At 44.3% G+C, this 13,365-nt stretch overlaps 1 protein-coding gene across 3 annotated transcripts in view; it reads left to right on the top strand.

Moving 5' to 3' along the window:
* LOC140478752 (rho guanine nucleotide exchange factor 26-like) overlaps nt 1–13,365 on the top strand; it is a 209,335-nt gene that overhangs the window by 14,140 nt on the left and 181,830 nt on the right. The gene's annotated exons all lie outside the window — the stretch shown is intronic.

The raw sequence follows: 13,365 nt of genomic DNA on the forward strand, positions 1-13,365 counted from the left end.
TTCCTATTCATATACCCATCCAGATGCCTTTTCAATTTTGTAATTTGTACCATTCTCCCCCACTTACTCTGGCAGCTCATTCCATACACGCACTAACCTTTGCTTGAAAAAGATGCCCCTTAGGTCCCTTTTAAATCTTTCCCCTCTCACCCTTAACCTATGCCCTCTAGTTTGAATGATCAGCCCTGATCATATTGAATGGCAAAGCACACTCAAAGGACCGAATGGCCTCACTCCTTTTTTCTTTGCTCTGTGTTTATATCTAGACAATGGCTGATAGTCCTAACCCCATTTAATATATAATCCTCACATCCTTTGATAAATACCTAGAAATCAATTGATCTCTGTCTTGAATGTACTCAGTGATTGAGCTTCCACAACTCTCTGGGGTAAAAGATTCCTCAGATTCAAAACCCTCAGTGAGGAAATTCCCCCTTACCTCAATCCTAAATGACCCCGCCCCCTCCTTATTCTGCAACTGTGTCCCCTGGCTAATTTTTTTTTAGATTTGAGAGACAGGAGAAGATTCTGGAGTGAGTGAGTGCCGAGGGAGTGCTGCACAGTTGTACATGCATAATTCAAATTAAAGATTAATTAAGGCCTTCTCTACACTCTAAGGTGGATGGTGAAGATTCCATAGCACTATTTAAAGAGTAGGGGAGATCTAGTGTTGTAGCCTCAAATAGATTGAAAGTAATTAGTCAAAGATGCAAAAGTAACATGAGGAAAAACCTTTTTGCACAGCAAGTGTTGGGAGGAAGTTTGAATTTGCTGTTTTCAGCTGAAGATTAATGCAGGCTAGTGTACCAGGAAAATCCCTGTTCTTCTTTGAATCATGCAATAGATTCTTTGACATAATCCAACAAGAAGGTTGGAGATTTAGTTTAGCTTTGCCAGTACAGGCTTGATGGGCTAAAGGACCTTTTCTATGCAATATGAATTAATGAAGAATGGAGGGTTTCACTAAAGGTGACATTTCTGACATTGCAGAATCCCACTGTACAGCATCGGAGATGCACTCTTGTGTATCATGAGCTCATAGCTTCCTGACAAAGGACTGAGAGCACTGTCCAATTCCTGCCCATGCACCAGCTACTGTTTCCTTCAGCTAATGTTTCCATGAGACCCTGAAAACAAGCTGCTTACTCAGCCCATTATTTTTCGCATGGCATCCCTGAACTCTTCAACAACCTTATAGGATGGCTTCATCTCTGGCATCCATAATGTTTTTGGTTCTGGAGCTTTCTTTGCATTGAGCCCTTAGGCACCTCAGGACCTCTCCCCAACCTTACTGCCTGAGGACTGCTAACAAGCTGAGCTCAGACGTATTGGTAATGATTGAAATCTTCCACAACACCAACTACTTTGGTGGTATAGTCGACAGTGAAGAAGGTTATCTAAGATTGCAAAGAGATCTTGATCAATTGGGCCAATGGAACGAGGAGTGGCAGATGGAGTTTAATTTGAATGAATGCAAGGTGATCCATTTTGGTAAAGCAAACAAGAGCAGGACTTTTACAGTTAATAGTAGGGCCCTTTATAGTGTTAGACGAAAGTGAGGACTGCAGATGCTGGAGATTAGAGTCAAGATTAGAGTGGTGCTGGAAATGCTGAGCAGGTCAGGCAGCATCCGAGGAGCAGGAAAATCGACATTTCGGGCAGGAGCTGTTCATCAGGAGCCCTTTCCTGATGAAGGACTCCTGCCCGAAATGTCGATTTTTCCTGTTCTTCGGAGGTTGCCTGATCTGCTGTGCATTTCCAGCACCACTCTAATCTTGACCTTTTGTAGTGTTGTCAAACAGAGAGATCTATGGGTTCAGGTACATAGTCTTTGAAAGTTGTATCACAGGTAGACAGGGTGGTTAAGAAGGCATTTAGCACGCTTGACTTCATTGCTCAGACCATTGCGTGTAGGAGTTGGGCATTATGTTGAGGTGGCACAGGATGCTGGTGAGGTCACTTTTGGAATACTGAGTGTAATTCTGGTCGCCCTGCTATAGCAAAGATTATTAAACTGGAGAAGGTTCAGAGAAGATTTACCAGAATGCTGCCAGAACTGAGGGTTTGAGTTATTCAGAGAGGCTGTGTAGGCTGGGACTTTTTCACTGGAGCATAGGAGGTTAAGAGGTGACCTTATAGAGGTTTATAAAATCATGAGAGGTATTGATCAGGCGAATAGACAAAGTATTTCCATCAGGTGGGCGAGTTCAAAAGGAAGGGGCATATTCTTAAGGTGAGGGGAGAAATAATTAAAAGAGACCTGAGGGGCAACAATTTCACGCAGAGGGTGGTGCGCATCTGGAATGAGCTGCCAGAGGAAGTGGCAGAGGCAGGTGCAATTACAATATTTAAAAAGCATCTGGATGGTTATATGAATAGAAAGGGTTTTGAGCGATATGGGTCAACTGCTGGAATAGATTAATTTAGGATGATTTGGACCGAAGTGTCTGTTTCTGTGCTGTACATTTCTATGACTCTGTGACAATGGGCAGCCCTGTCCCCAATGCTGTGACCAAGAGTGTTGCTGAGAGATCTGTCACCAGTGATGGAACATGCGTGGTGGTGGATGAAGTAGTGAGAGGGAAAGACAAAGCCAAGCCAAGCCAAGTTTGGGAGGGTTGGTTCTGGAGACTGTGTTGGTGCTCAGATCCTTGTGGGCTCTCATGCAAACATGAAGCTGCATTGATTTAGGATGGGTTTGGGAATTTGGCCTGGTGATACAACAAGGAGAAATTGGTTTTTGCAAATGTGAGTTGGCCCACAGGTAGATGAGAGGATGTTCTTCTGTTGTGGGGTAAAGCTGTCACATCAAAGACACAGGAATAACTCTGCACTTCGTGTACTGTGCTTAGAATCACAGAATGATAATGTGGTGACAATAGGAATAAGATATTCAAACCCTTGGGTCTGACTCCACAGAGCAATTATATATCACTCTAACAATGACTTTTAAAAACAAAAACAATCTGTTAGACAACACACATGTGGAGCAGAATGGGACTTGAACCCACACCTTGTGGCTCTGAAAATAGAGACTGTCACTGGACCCCAAGAGCCCTGACAGTGTTTGTCCCTTTCCTGATGAAGGGCTTTTGCTCGAAACATCGATTTTCCTGCTCCTCAGATGCTGCCTTACCTTCTGTGCTTTTCCAGCACCACACTCTCGACTCTAATTTCCAGCATCTGCAGTCCTCACTTGCACCTTGTGTTTGTCTCTGTTCAGTATTCTAAACAGATTGGCTGGTCATTATCACTGCAGTTTGTGGGAACTTGCTGGGTGTAGATTGACTGCTGTGTTTCCTACATTTACAGCATTTACAGTGGTTGGCTTTAAAGCACTTTGGAATCTCTTGATGTTGTGCAGACGATAGAGAGGTGAATTACTTCTCAGCTGGAGCCGAATCTGCAATGCACTGCATTTTCCCGCCTTTGCTTCATATCCCTTGATGCTTCACTCTGGCCGACTTGGGAGCCCATTATAAGAACGAAAGAAGCTGAGGAATAATGTTGCGTGCATTATTCTGCAAAAATCAGCCATCTACGCAACTAAACAAAGCCATATTCCATTCATGGCTTCTTTATCAGATCTTACTGTTTTAATGAGTGCTGCTGAATCTGAATTAAACAGACGGGTTGTGGCTTTTGCAAGTTTAAGAATCCCAGGGAGCTGGCAAGACTTCCCTCAGCCACACCGCCCTCTTGGCACATTGCCCAGTAGAGTGTTTAAACCTTTGCAGGGGCAGCGGCCTTAGCAAGCATTTCTGCTGAGGTAATGCCAACTCCCAGGATCCAATCTTAGTGCACAGACCGTTGCCAAATTTAGTCCCCTGTGCTCAGCCATGCCGAGGGAGTGTGGGAACGTTGTGCTCTTGCCACATTGCCTCTTGACTCCGTGCTGCAAAGTTGCTCAACTCAACCTTTGCCAGTGAAAGAAAGGGAGCTTGCGAGAGGAGGGGCTGAAGAGTTCATAGGTCAGGGATACTGCCATTATTATCACTGTGGTGAGACTCATGGGAATTGCCTTTCCTCCCAATAAATTGTTTTCTTTCAGCATCCTGCCACACTTCAGACTTGCGAAAGTAGCTAATCCTTTGGCGCAGTGCCTGTTGAAACATCGGAACGTCACAGGAACATTTAAACTCAAATTCCTTGTTTTATTTTCTCAACCCTTTCATTTGCACTCTCTGCTGCTTTATTTGTTTGAAGGGGTGCGAGGAATCCTCTGGGTCTTCAATGAAATCAAGTGGAGTGTAGCTTATTAGTGTTAGCTAAAGGCACCGAGCGATGTGAAGTCACGAATGAGGTGTAGGTCAACCCAGAGCAAAGTGTGAACTCCTGTTTCTGTCACACTTCTTTGGATACAAGGATGCCCCAGAAAGGATGCCCCAGGCTGCTGTATGCTTACTGAGGTTTTTTTTGTGCAGCTTACTGTATTGTGGGAAAAACAAAAGCTGAATTCTGCATGATAAGCTCCCACAAGAAATGCAATGTAACAATGCCTGATAATCTGTGGCTATAAGCATTCTCCCTGTGTCTGCATGGGTTTCCTTCGGGTGCTCTGGTTTCCTCCTGCAGTCTAAAGATGTGCAGTTCAGGCGAATTGGCCATGTTAAATTGCCCATAGTGTTCGGTGCATAAGTCAGAGGGAAATAGGTCTGGGTGGGTTACTCTTCTGAGGGTCGGTATGGACTGGTTGGGCCGAAGGGCCTGTTTCCACACTGTGGGGAATCTTATCTAATGTAAATGGGTGTGAACAGGATCCACTGTAGCCCTCTTGTCTCGATCAGACCTGAAGTTCAGCAATTGAGCATTTCTCATGTTAGGAAGAAGTAAAAATTTGCATTGATGTAGCACCTTTCACCTCTGAGGGCGGTCTCACAGCTTTTCATGGTAAACTGAGTACTTTTTAGAAGGGTGGTAATTGCCATGCTACAGGGGACATCCCAGTCTGATTTGGAATTATATTGCCATTTCTTCATTGTTGCTGAGTCCCAAATCCCCCCGAGTGTTGAGGCAGCCCACTTACTACAGTGGTTCAAGAAGACAGCTCACCTCCAATCTTTCCAGGACAGTCAGGGAGAGGTGATAGATACCAGCAATGCCCATGTGCCAAGTATGAATGAAATAATGTGGCAGACTATCTGTTGCACAGCAGGATCCTGCAAACCGATAATGACCAGATAATGTGTTCCCTTGTGATGTCGGATGAAGAATAAATATCATCTAGGACATCGGTGGTAACTCAGGCGACACGGTGGCACAGTGGTTAGCACTGCTGCCTCACAGCGCCAGAGACCTGGGTTCAATTCCCGACTCAGGTGACTGACTGTGTGGAGTTTGCACATTCTCCCCGTGTCTGCGTGGGTTTCCTCCGGGTGCTCCGGTTTCCTCCCACAGTCCAAAGATGTGCAGATTAGGTGAATTGGTCATGCTAAATTGCCCATAGTGTTAGGTAAAGGGGTAAATGTAGGGGAATGGGTGGGTTGCGCTTCGGTGGGTCGATGTGGACTTGTTGGGCCGAAGGGCCTGTTTCCACACTGTAAGTAATCTAATCTAAAAGCTCCTCATTGTTGAAATGATGTCACAGAATCTATTGCATCCACTCGGACCAACCTGCATTTAAAATATCACATAAATTTAATACTTTCAACTGCACAGCTCCCCCTCAGTACTGCAATGATTGAGTTACACTAACGACACAATCCATTGAATAGGGGAAACTCTCACAATGGAGTATTCGATTTACTCTCGGATTGATATGCTGCTTATGATACAATAGTCATTGGACCTTTTCTGAGAGTAATTCTTTTGAGATTTCACTCAATTTTCTCAAACAGAAACTGAATCAAGCATTATAATCGTAATTTGCAATTTGGGATCCAAATGAATTTTTCTTTTCTTTAATTTGCCTGAAAATTGGGAGCTCTAAATATTAGGTCCACTAACCATTGCACCTAGTCTCCTACATACCACTCTGTTGGGCCTAGCTTCACAACATCAATCCTCGGAATACTACAGCACAAAAGAGGTCATAGAGTTGTAGAGTCATAGAGTAATACAGGGCGGAAACGGGCCCTTCAGTCCAAATCATCCATGATGATCAGATATCATAAATTAATCTAGTCCCATTTGCCAGCACTTGGCCCACATCCCTTTAAACCCTTCCTCTTCATAAACCCATCCAGATGCCTTTTAAATGTTGTAATTGTACCGGCCTCCACCACTTCCGCTGGCAGCTCATTCCATACACGTGCCACCCTCTGTGTGAAAACTTTGTTCCTTAGATTCCTTTTAAATCTTTCCTCTCTCACCTCAAACCTATGCCCTCTGGTTTAGGACTTCCCTACCCTGGGAAAAGCTCTTGGCTTCAATGCATTGTGCCTGTGACAGCTCTTTCAAAGTGTTATCTAATAAGTCCCCATTCCCTTTGCTGTTTCTCCATAGTATTTATCGCGTTCCATTTTGGAAGTTATCATTGATCCTGCTTCCACTATCTTCTCAGGCAGTGCACTGGAGATCACAATAACAAGCTACATTAAAAGAAATCTTCCTCATTTACTCCACTCTTGGCATCTCCTGCCAAATATCCTATAATCTGTGTCTTGTGGTTACTGACCCTTCTGCCAGTTCAAATAGTTTCTGCTTATTTGCTGTCTCAATTTTGATCACCTTTAGGTTGTAGGTTTGCACGCTTAGCTGGTAGATTTGTTCTCAGATGTTTCGTCACCATGCTAGGTAACATAGTCAGTGAGCCCCCAGTGAAGCACTGGTGTTCTGTCCTGCTTTCTACTTATGTGTCTTGTTCTGTTAAGGTGGGTGATATCATTTCGGTTCTTTTTCTCAGAGATTGGTAAATGGGGTCCATATTGATGTGTTTATTGATGGAGTTCCAGTTTGAATGCCAGGCCTCTAGGAATTCCGGTGCATGTCTCTGTTTAGCCTGTCCCAGGATGGATGTGTTGTCCCAGTCAAAGTGGTGTCCTTCTTCGTCTGTGTGTAAGGATACTAGCGGCTGCTGGTCATGTCTTTTGGTGGCTAGTTGGTGCTCGCGTACCCTGGTGGCCAATGGAATGTTTGTCACAGTCCTTGCATGGTATTTTGTATATGACATTCATTTTGCTGGCTGCTGGTACAGGGTCCTTTCGGTTCATCAGTAGTTGTTTCAGTGTGTTGGTAGGTTTGTGGTGCCAAGGGGTTGGAGTAGTCTGGTCATCATCTCCAAGATGTCTTTGATGTATGCTAGTGTGGCTAGAGTTTCTGGGCGTGTTGTGTCTTCTTGTTTAGGTTTGTTGTTTTAAGAATCGGTAGACTGTGCTCATCAGATACCTATTGTTCTTGAATATGCTATATAGGTACTTTTCATCTTCTGCTCGTAGTTCTTGGGTGCTGCAATGAGTTGTGGCCCATTTAAATAATGTCCTGATGCATGTGTTGGGATGAATGCTCCTATAGTTGAGCATCTGGTCAGTGTGAGTTGCTTTCCTGTAGGTCCTGGCCTGCAGCTCTCCATTGACTGTTCGTTCCACTGTGACATCTAGGAAGGGGAGTCAGTTGTTGTTCTCTCCCTCTTTGGTGAAATTTGTGCCAGTAAGGATGTTTTTCATGATATTGTAAGTTTCCTCTAATTTGTTCATTTCGTGGTGACAAAGGTGTCATCCATATAGCGGACCCAAAGCTTGGGTTGGATTGTGGGGAGGGCTGTTCATTCTAGTCTCTGCATCACTGTTTCTGCTAAGAATCCTGATATTGGTGATCCCATGGGTGTCATGTTGATTTGTTTGTAGGTCTTGTCATTGAAGGTGAAGTGGGTAATAAGACACAGGTCTACTACTTTGAGGATACTGTCCTTGCTGATGGAGTTGGAGCTGTCTGGTGTTTGTGTCTTTGGTTTGTCTAGTAGTGAGGGCAGTGTTTCTTTGGCCAGGCTGATGTTAATTGCTGTGAAAAGGGCCGTTACATCGAAGGAGACCATGATTCCATCTTCATTTACCGACTTCTGAGAAAATGGATCGGAAATGATATCTCCCACCTTAACAGACCAAGACACGTAAATAGAAAGTGGGACAGAACACCAGCGCTTCACCGGAGGCTCACTGATGATGTCACCTAGCATGGTGACAAAACGTCTGAGAACAAACCTTCCAGCTCAGTGAGCAACCTTACAACTTGAACCTCAACCTGAACTACAAATCTTTGATCATCTATGTTAAACCTTCCATTAAACTTTTATGATCTGTTGAAAATAAATCTTTCTGAGTCTCTCCACATTGAACTTTTGTTTTCTTAGTTTTCTGAAACCAATTGTTAAATGTACTGGAACATAATTTTTCACAGCAGAGCTGTGTCAGGTTGTTAATATTTACAATAGAAGTAGCCAAGATGGTTACTGGAATCATTTTTGTTTTTCTTGTTAACTTCTTAATATAGCACACTTATTGGAAATGTGAAGTTGTGTGGGAAAGGTAAACTAAATCCTGGGGCTTTGCTTTTTATGCCTTTCGGGATCATACAAAGTGAACCTTAAGTTGGAAATAGGGAGATCACAAGAATGGGGTTGCATTTTAGTTAGGGGTAGCACTGCAGCAGGATGTGCTTGAGAATTGAAGGGGTTAATAGAAAAGGGTTAAAGTTCATTTTGGAATGCAGGAACAGGAGGAGCTGGAACAGTGCACTGAGTCTTGTCCTTGGCGGACTGGGAGGGGGAGTTGAAGTGTTCAGCCATGGGATGGTGGGGTTGGTTGGTGTGGGTATCCCAGAGATGTTCTCTGAAGTGCTCTGCAAGTAAGCCCTCCCACTCTGCCAAGGACATACAGGTACTGGGCCTCCTCCATCACCACTCTCTAACCATCTGACCCCTGGAGGAAGAACACCTCATCTTCCTCCTCAGAACCCTCCAACCACATGGCATCAATTCACCAGTTTCCTCATTTGCCCTCCCCCCCCACTATATCCCAGTTCCAACCTTCCAACTCAGCACTGCCCTCATGACCTGTTCTACCTGTCCATCTTCCTTCCCACCTATCCACTCCACCATCTCTTTGACCTATCACCATTACCTTCACCTCCACCTGTCTATTGCACTCTCATCTACCTTTATCCCAATCCCACCCCCCCTCCCATTTATCTCTCCACCCCCTTGGCTCACAAGCCTTATTCCTGATGAAGGGCTTTTGCCCAAAACATTGGTTCTCCTGCTCCTCGGATACTGCCTGATCTGCTGTGCTTTTACCGCACCACTCCCTCGACTCTAATCTCCAGCATCTGCAGTCCTCACTCTCACCTCCTTGGATATAATGTCGATCACATAAACCGAGATCAGTAGACTTTCAACAGAGCAGTGCCCTTTCTATCTGCCTATTCTTTTACCTTTCTCTCACACTTGAATCTGCCTTCCTATTGGCGTATTTGTCTTATTTTAAAACTTTAAATGCCCTTTTGTTTTGTTTCTGATAACTAGTTCAGAATCTACCATGCGGCTGAACATCACATTTTAATATACAATTCCTATAAACAGTCAAATAGTCAAATGTTGCCCCATTTGGTTCACCATTTTGTTGCCTACCCTAACCCTATCCCATTGCAAACATGTATAATATAGCAAAAATATCTAGACATGACAAATTTAACAAATTTGGCAACAGTTTATAAATGTCTTGCTTCATTTTTTTTAAAAAAGCCTTAATCTTTGATGGGATGAGTTCAAGAAGAACAAGGTAAAAACAATGACTGCAGATGCTGGAAACCAAATTCTGGATTAGTGGTGCTGGAAGAGCACAGCAGTTCAGGCAGCATCCAAGGAGCTTCGAAATCGACGTTTCGGGCAAAAGCCCTTCATCAGGATTAAAGGCAGACAGCCTGAAGCGTGGAGAGATAAGCTAGAGGAGGGTGGGGGTGGGGAGAAAGTAGCATAGAGAAAGCTAGCACTTATGGGTCATCCCTAATTGCTCTTGAATTAGATAGTTTGCTAGGCCTTTCCAAGGACAGTTCAGAATTGACCATGTTACTGTAGGTCTGGAATCGTATATAGGCTAGACCAGGGAAGGGCAGTAGATTTCCTTTCCTTAAGGACATTAGTGAACCAGATGAATTTTTACGACAATTGGTCCCAGTTGCACAGTCATGCTCATCGCATCAAGCGTCAATTCCACATTGATTAATTAGAACAAAGAACAAAGAAAACTTATAGTCCAAGAACAGGCCTTTCAGCCCGCCAAGCCTGTGTCAATCCAAATCCACTGTTCAAACCTATTGCCCAATCCGAAGGATCTGTATCGCTCTGCTCCCTAACTACTCATGCATCTGTCTGGATGCACCTTAAATGAATCTACCAAGCCTGCCTCTACCACCTCTGCTGCAAACTGTTCCAGGCACCTACCACCCTCTGTGGAAAGTTCTAGTTCCAACCATTGCCATGGAGTGCTCCAGAGCATCACAGAACAATCTCGATTGTCTGAACGAGATGGGCGGGCAGTATTTTGTTCAGATAACTGATTGTTCGGATAACGGATAACATTTTTACGGGACCTTCAGATCTTGTTTGGATAATCGACGTTCGGATAACCGAGGTTGTTCTGTAGTTTGACTTGCTACTGCACCACACCATCTTCCCCCAAAGATTTATCTGATAGAAAATGCATAAGGGAAGTGAAATATCTCTGCAAAAGCCGGTATCCCATTTCAAGTCACCCTTTATTTATATGTTCATAGTACTGGTTTCCTCAGAGCCAGCAATTAGAATGAACAGGATATCTGACACTCCTGTTTATATTTGTTAGCCCAGGACTTCCTGATTGGACCAGATTAACAGCCTCAATCTGAGAACTCATATTCTGAGCTCCACCTGGCTGATGCTGTTAGAAATTGAGAGTGTGGTGCTGGAAAAGGAGAGCAGGTCAGGCAGCATTTGAGGAGCAGGGGAATCGATGTTTCGGGCATAAGCCCTTCATCAGGAATGCTCCTTGGATGCAACCTGACCTGCTGTGCTTTTCCAGCACCACACTCTCGACTCTGATGTCCAGCATCTGCAGTCCTCACCTGACTCTGTTAGAACCACTGCAGAAGGGTAATCTACCATTTGTCTGGTCCAGCTTACACTCTTAAGTAATGCGAATCCTCATTCTGTTCCTAAACCTAATACTTTGCTTTCACACTGACCCTGTCCCCCATAGTCTTGTTCTTCTTTTTCCATTGCTTTTTGCCATTTCCTGCTTTTTAACATGCCCAGTGTATAGTGTTACCAGTACTCAATAGTGATATCCAGGACAATGGCATGAGCAAGGCCAAAAGCAAAAAGGCAAAAGGTTGCATTTGCAAACTTGCTACTTTTTAAAACAACAAGTTTGAGAGTTTTAAAGGACTGGCTTGGGATAGGTTTTAACTGACAGTCAAGAAGCATCTACTCGGATGATGAACTCAGTTTCCACTTGTACCAGCCTCCACTGCATCTTCTGGCAGCTCATTCCATGCACGCGCCAGCCTCTGCATGAAAACTTTGTCCCTTCCATGCCTTTTCAATCTTTCCCCTCTCACCTTAATCCTATGCCCTCCAGTTCTGGACTCCCTGACCCCAGGGAAAATACCTTGTCTATTTATCCTATCCATGCCCCTCATGATTTTGTAAACCTCTGTAAGTTCACCCCTCAGCCTCTGAATCTCAAGGGAAAATAGTCCCAGTCTATTGAGCCTCTCCCTACAGCTCAAACTCTCCAAACCTGATAACATATTTGTAAATCTTTTCTGAACTCTTTCAAGTTTCACAAGATTCTTCCAATAGCAGGGAGACCAGAATTGCACACAGTATTCCAATAGTGGCTTAACCAATGTCCAGTACAGCCGCAACATGACCACCCAACTCGATACTCAATGCAATGACCAATAAAGGCAAGCTTACCAAATGCCTTGTTCATTATCCTATCGAACTGCAACTTCACTTTCAAGAAACTATGAACTTGTACACCAAGGTTGACTTTGTTCAGCAACACTCCCCAGGACCTTACCATTAAGTGGAACTGTCCTACCCTGTTTTGCCTTTCCAAAACACAGCACCTCACATTTATCTAAATTAAACTCCATCTGCTGCTCCTCAGCCCACTGGCCCATCTGATCAAGATCTCATTGAACTCTGATGTAACCTTCTTTGCTGTCCATTGCACCTTCAATTTTGGTGTCATCTGCAAACTTACAAAATATGCCTCCGATGTTCACATCCAAATCACTTATGTAAATGACAAAAAGTAGTGGACCCAGCACCGATCATTGCGGCACTCCACTGGTCACAGGCCTATAGTTTGAAAAACAACCCTCCACCACCACCCTCTGTCTTTTACCTTTAAGCCAGTTTAGTATCCAAATGGCTAGTTCTTTCTCTATTCCGTGATCTAACCTTGCTAACCAGTCTCCTATGAGGAGCCTTGTTGAACGCTGTATTGAAGTCCATATAGATCATGTCCGTCGCTCTTCCCTCACCAATCCTCTTTGTTACTTCTTCAAAAAACTCAATCTAAGTTAGTGAGGCATGATTTCCCACGCACAAAACCATATTGACTATCCTTAATCAGTCCCTGCTTTTCCAAATGCATATAAATCCTGTCCCTCAGGATTCCCTCTAACAACTTGCCCACCACCAATGTCAGGCTCACCGATTTATAGTTCCCTGGCTTTTCCTTACCACCTTCCTTTAAATACCGGCAACACGTTAGCCAAACTGATGTCCTTCATCAGCCACTAAATTCACTACAGGGGAGATCAGAAGGGTTTGGCCTTGGTGTTGTACCAATAGAGTGCCATATTGTCAGTGATGCTGAGGTGGTACTGAATTAAGGGTTCTAGTGGCTGCAAATTGAGTCCAGGGCATGAGTTTTGAAAAGAGAGTAGGGTTTCCCCTCTGTGGACTGATGAAGGGCTTTTGCCCGAAACGTCGATTTCGCTGCTCGTTGGATGCTGCCTGAACTGCTGTGCTCTTCCAGCACCACTAATCCAGTAATAACTGACTAACACACTATCTGGTCATTATCACATTGCTGGGTTTATTATGTGCAAAGATGTTGCTGTGGTTCACACAAATCAAAACACCTGTCAGTGACAATGAAGCATGTTTTAGCATATCCTGAGGGTAAATGCAGATTCTGTTTTCCCAGTGTTCTGTTCACTTCAACTCCGCCTCCCACTTCGCCAAGGACATGCACGTCCTGGGCAGTCTCCATCGCCAATCCCTAACCACCCGACGCCTGGAGGAAGAACGGCTCATCTTCCGCCTCCGGACCCTCCAATCCTACATCGTCAATGTGGATTTCACCAATTTCCTCATTTCCCCTCCACCCCCTCCCCCCCACCTTATCCCAGTTCCAACCTTCCAACTCGGCACCA

The sequence above is a fragment of the Chiloscyllium punctatum genome, chromosome 6 (assembly GCF_047496795.1).
Source record: "Chiloscyllium punctatum isolate Juve2018m chromosome 6, sChiPun1.3, whole genome shotgun sequence".
In the NCBI taxonomy this organism is placed as follows: Eukaryota; Metazoa; Chordata; class Chondrichthyes; order Orectolobiformes; family Hemiscylliidae; genus Chiloscyllium; species Chiloscyllium punctatum.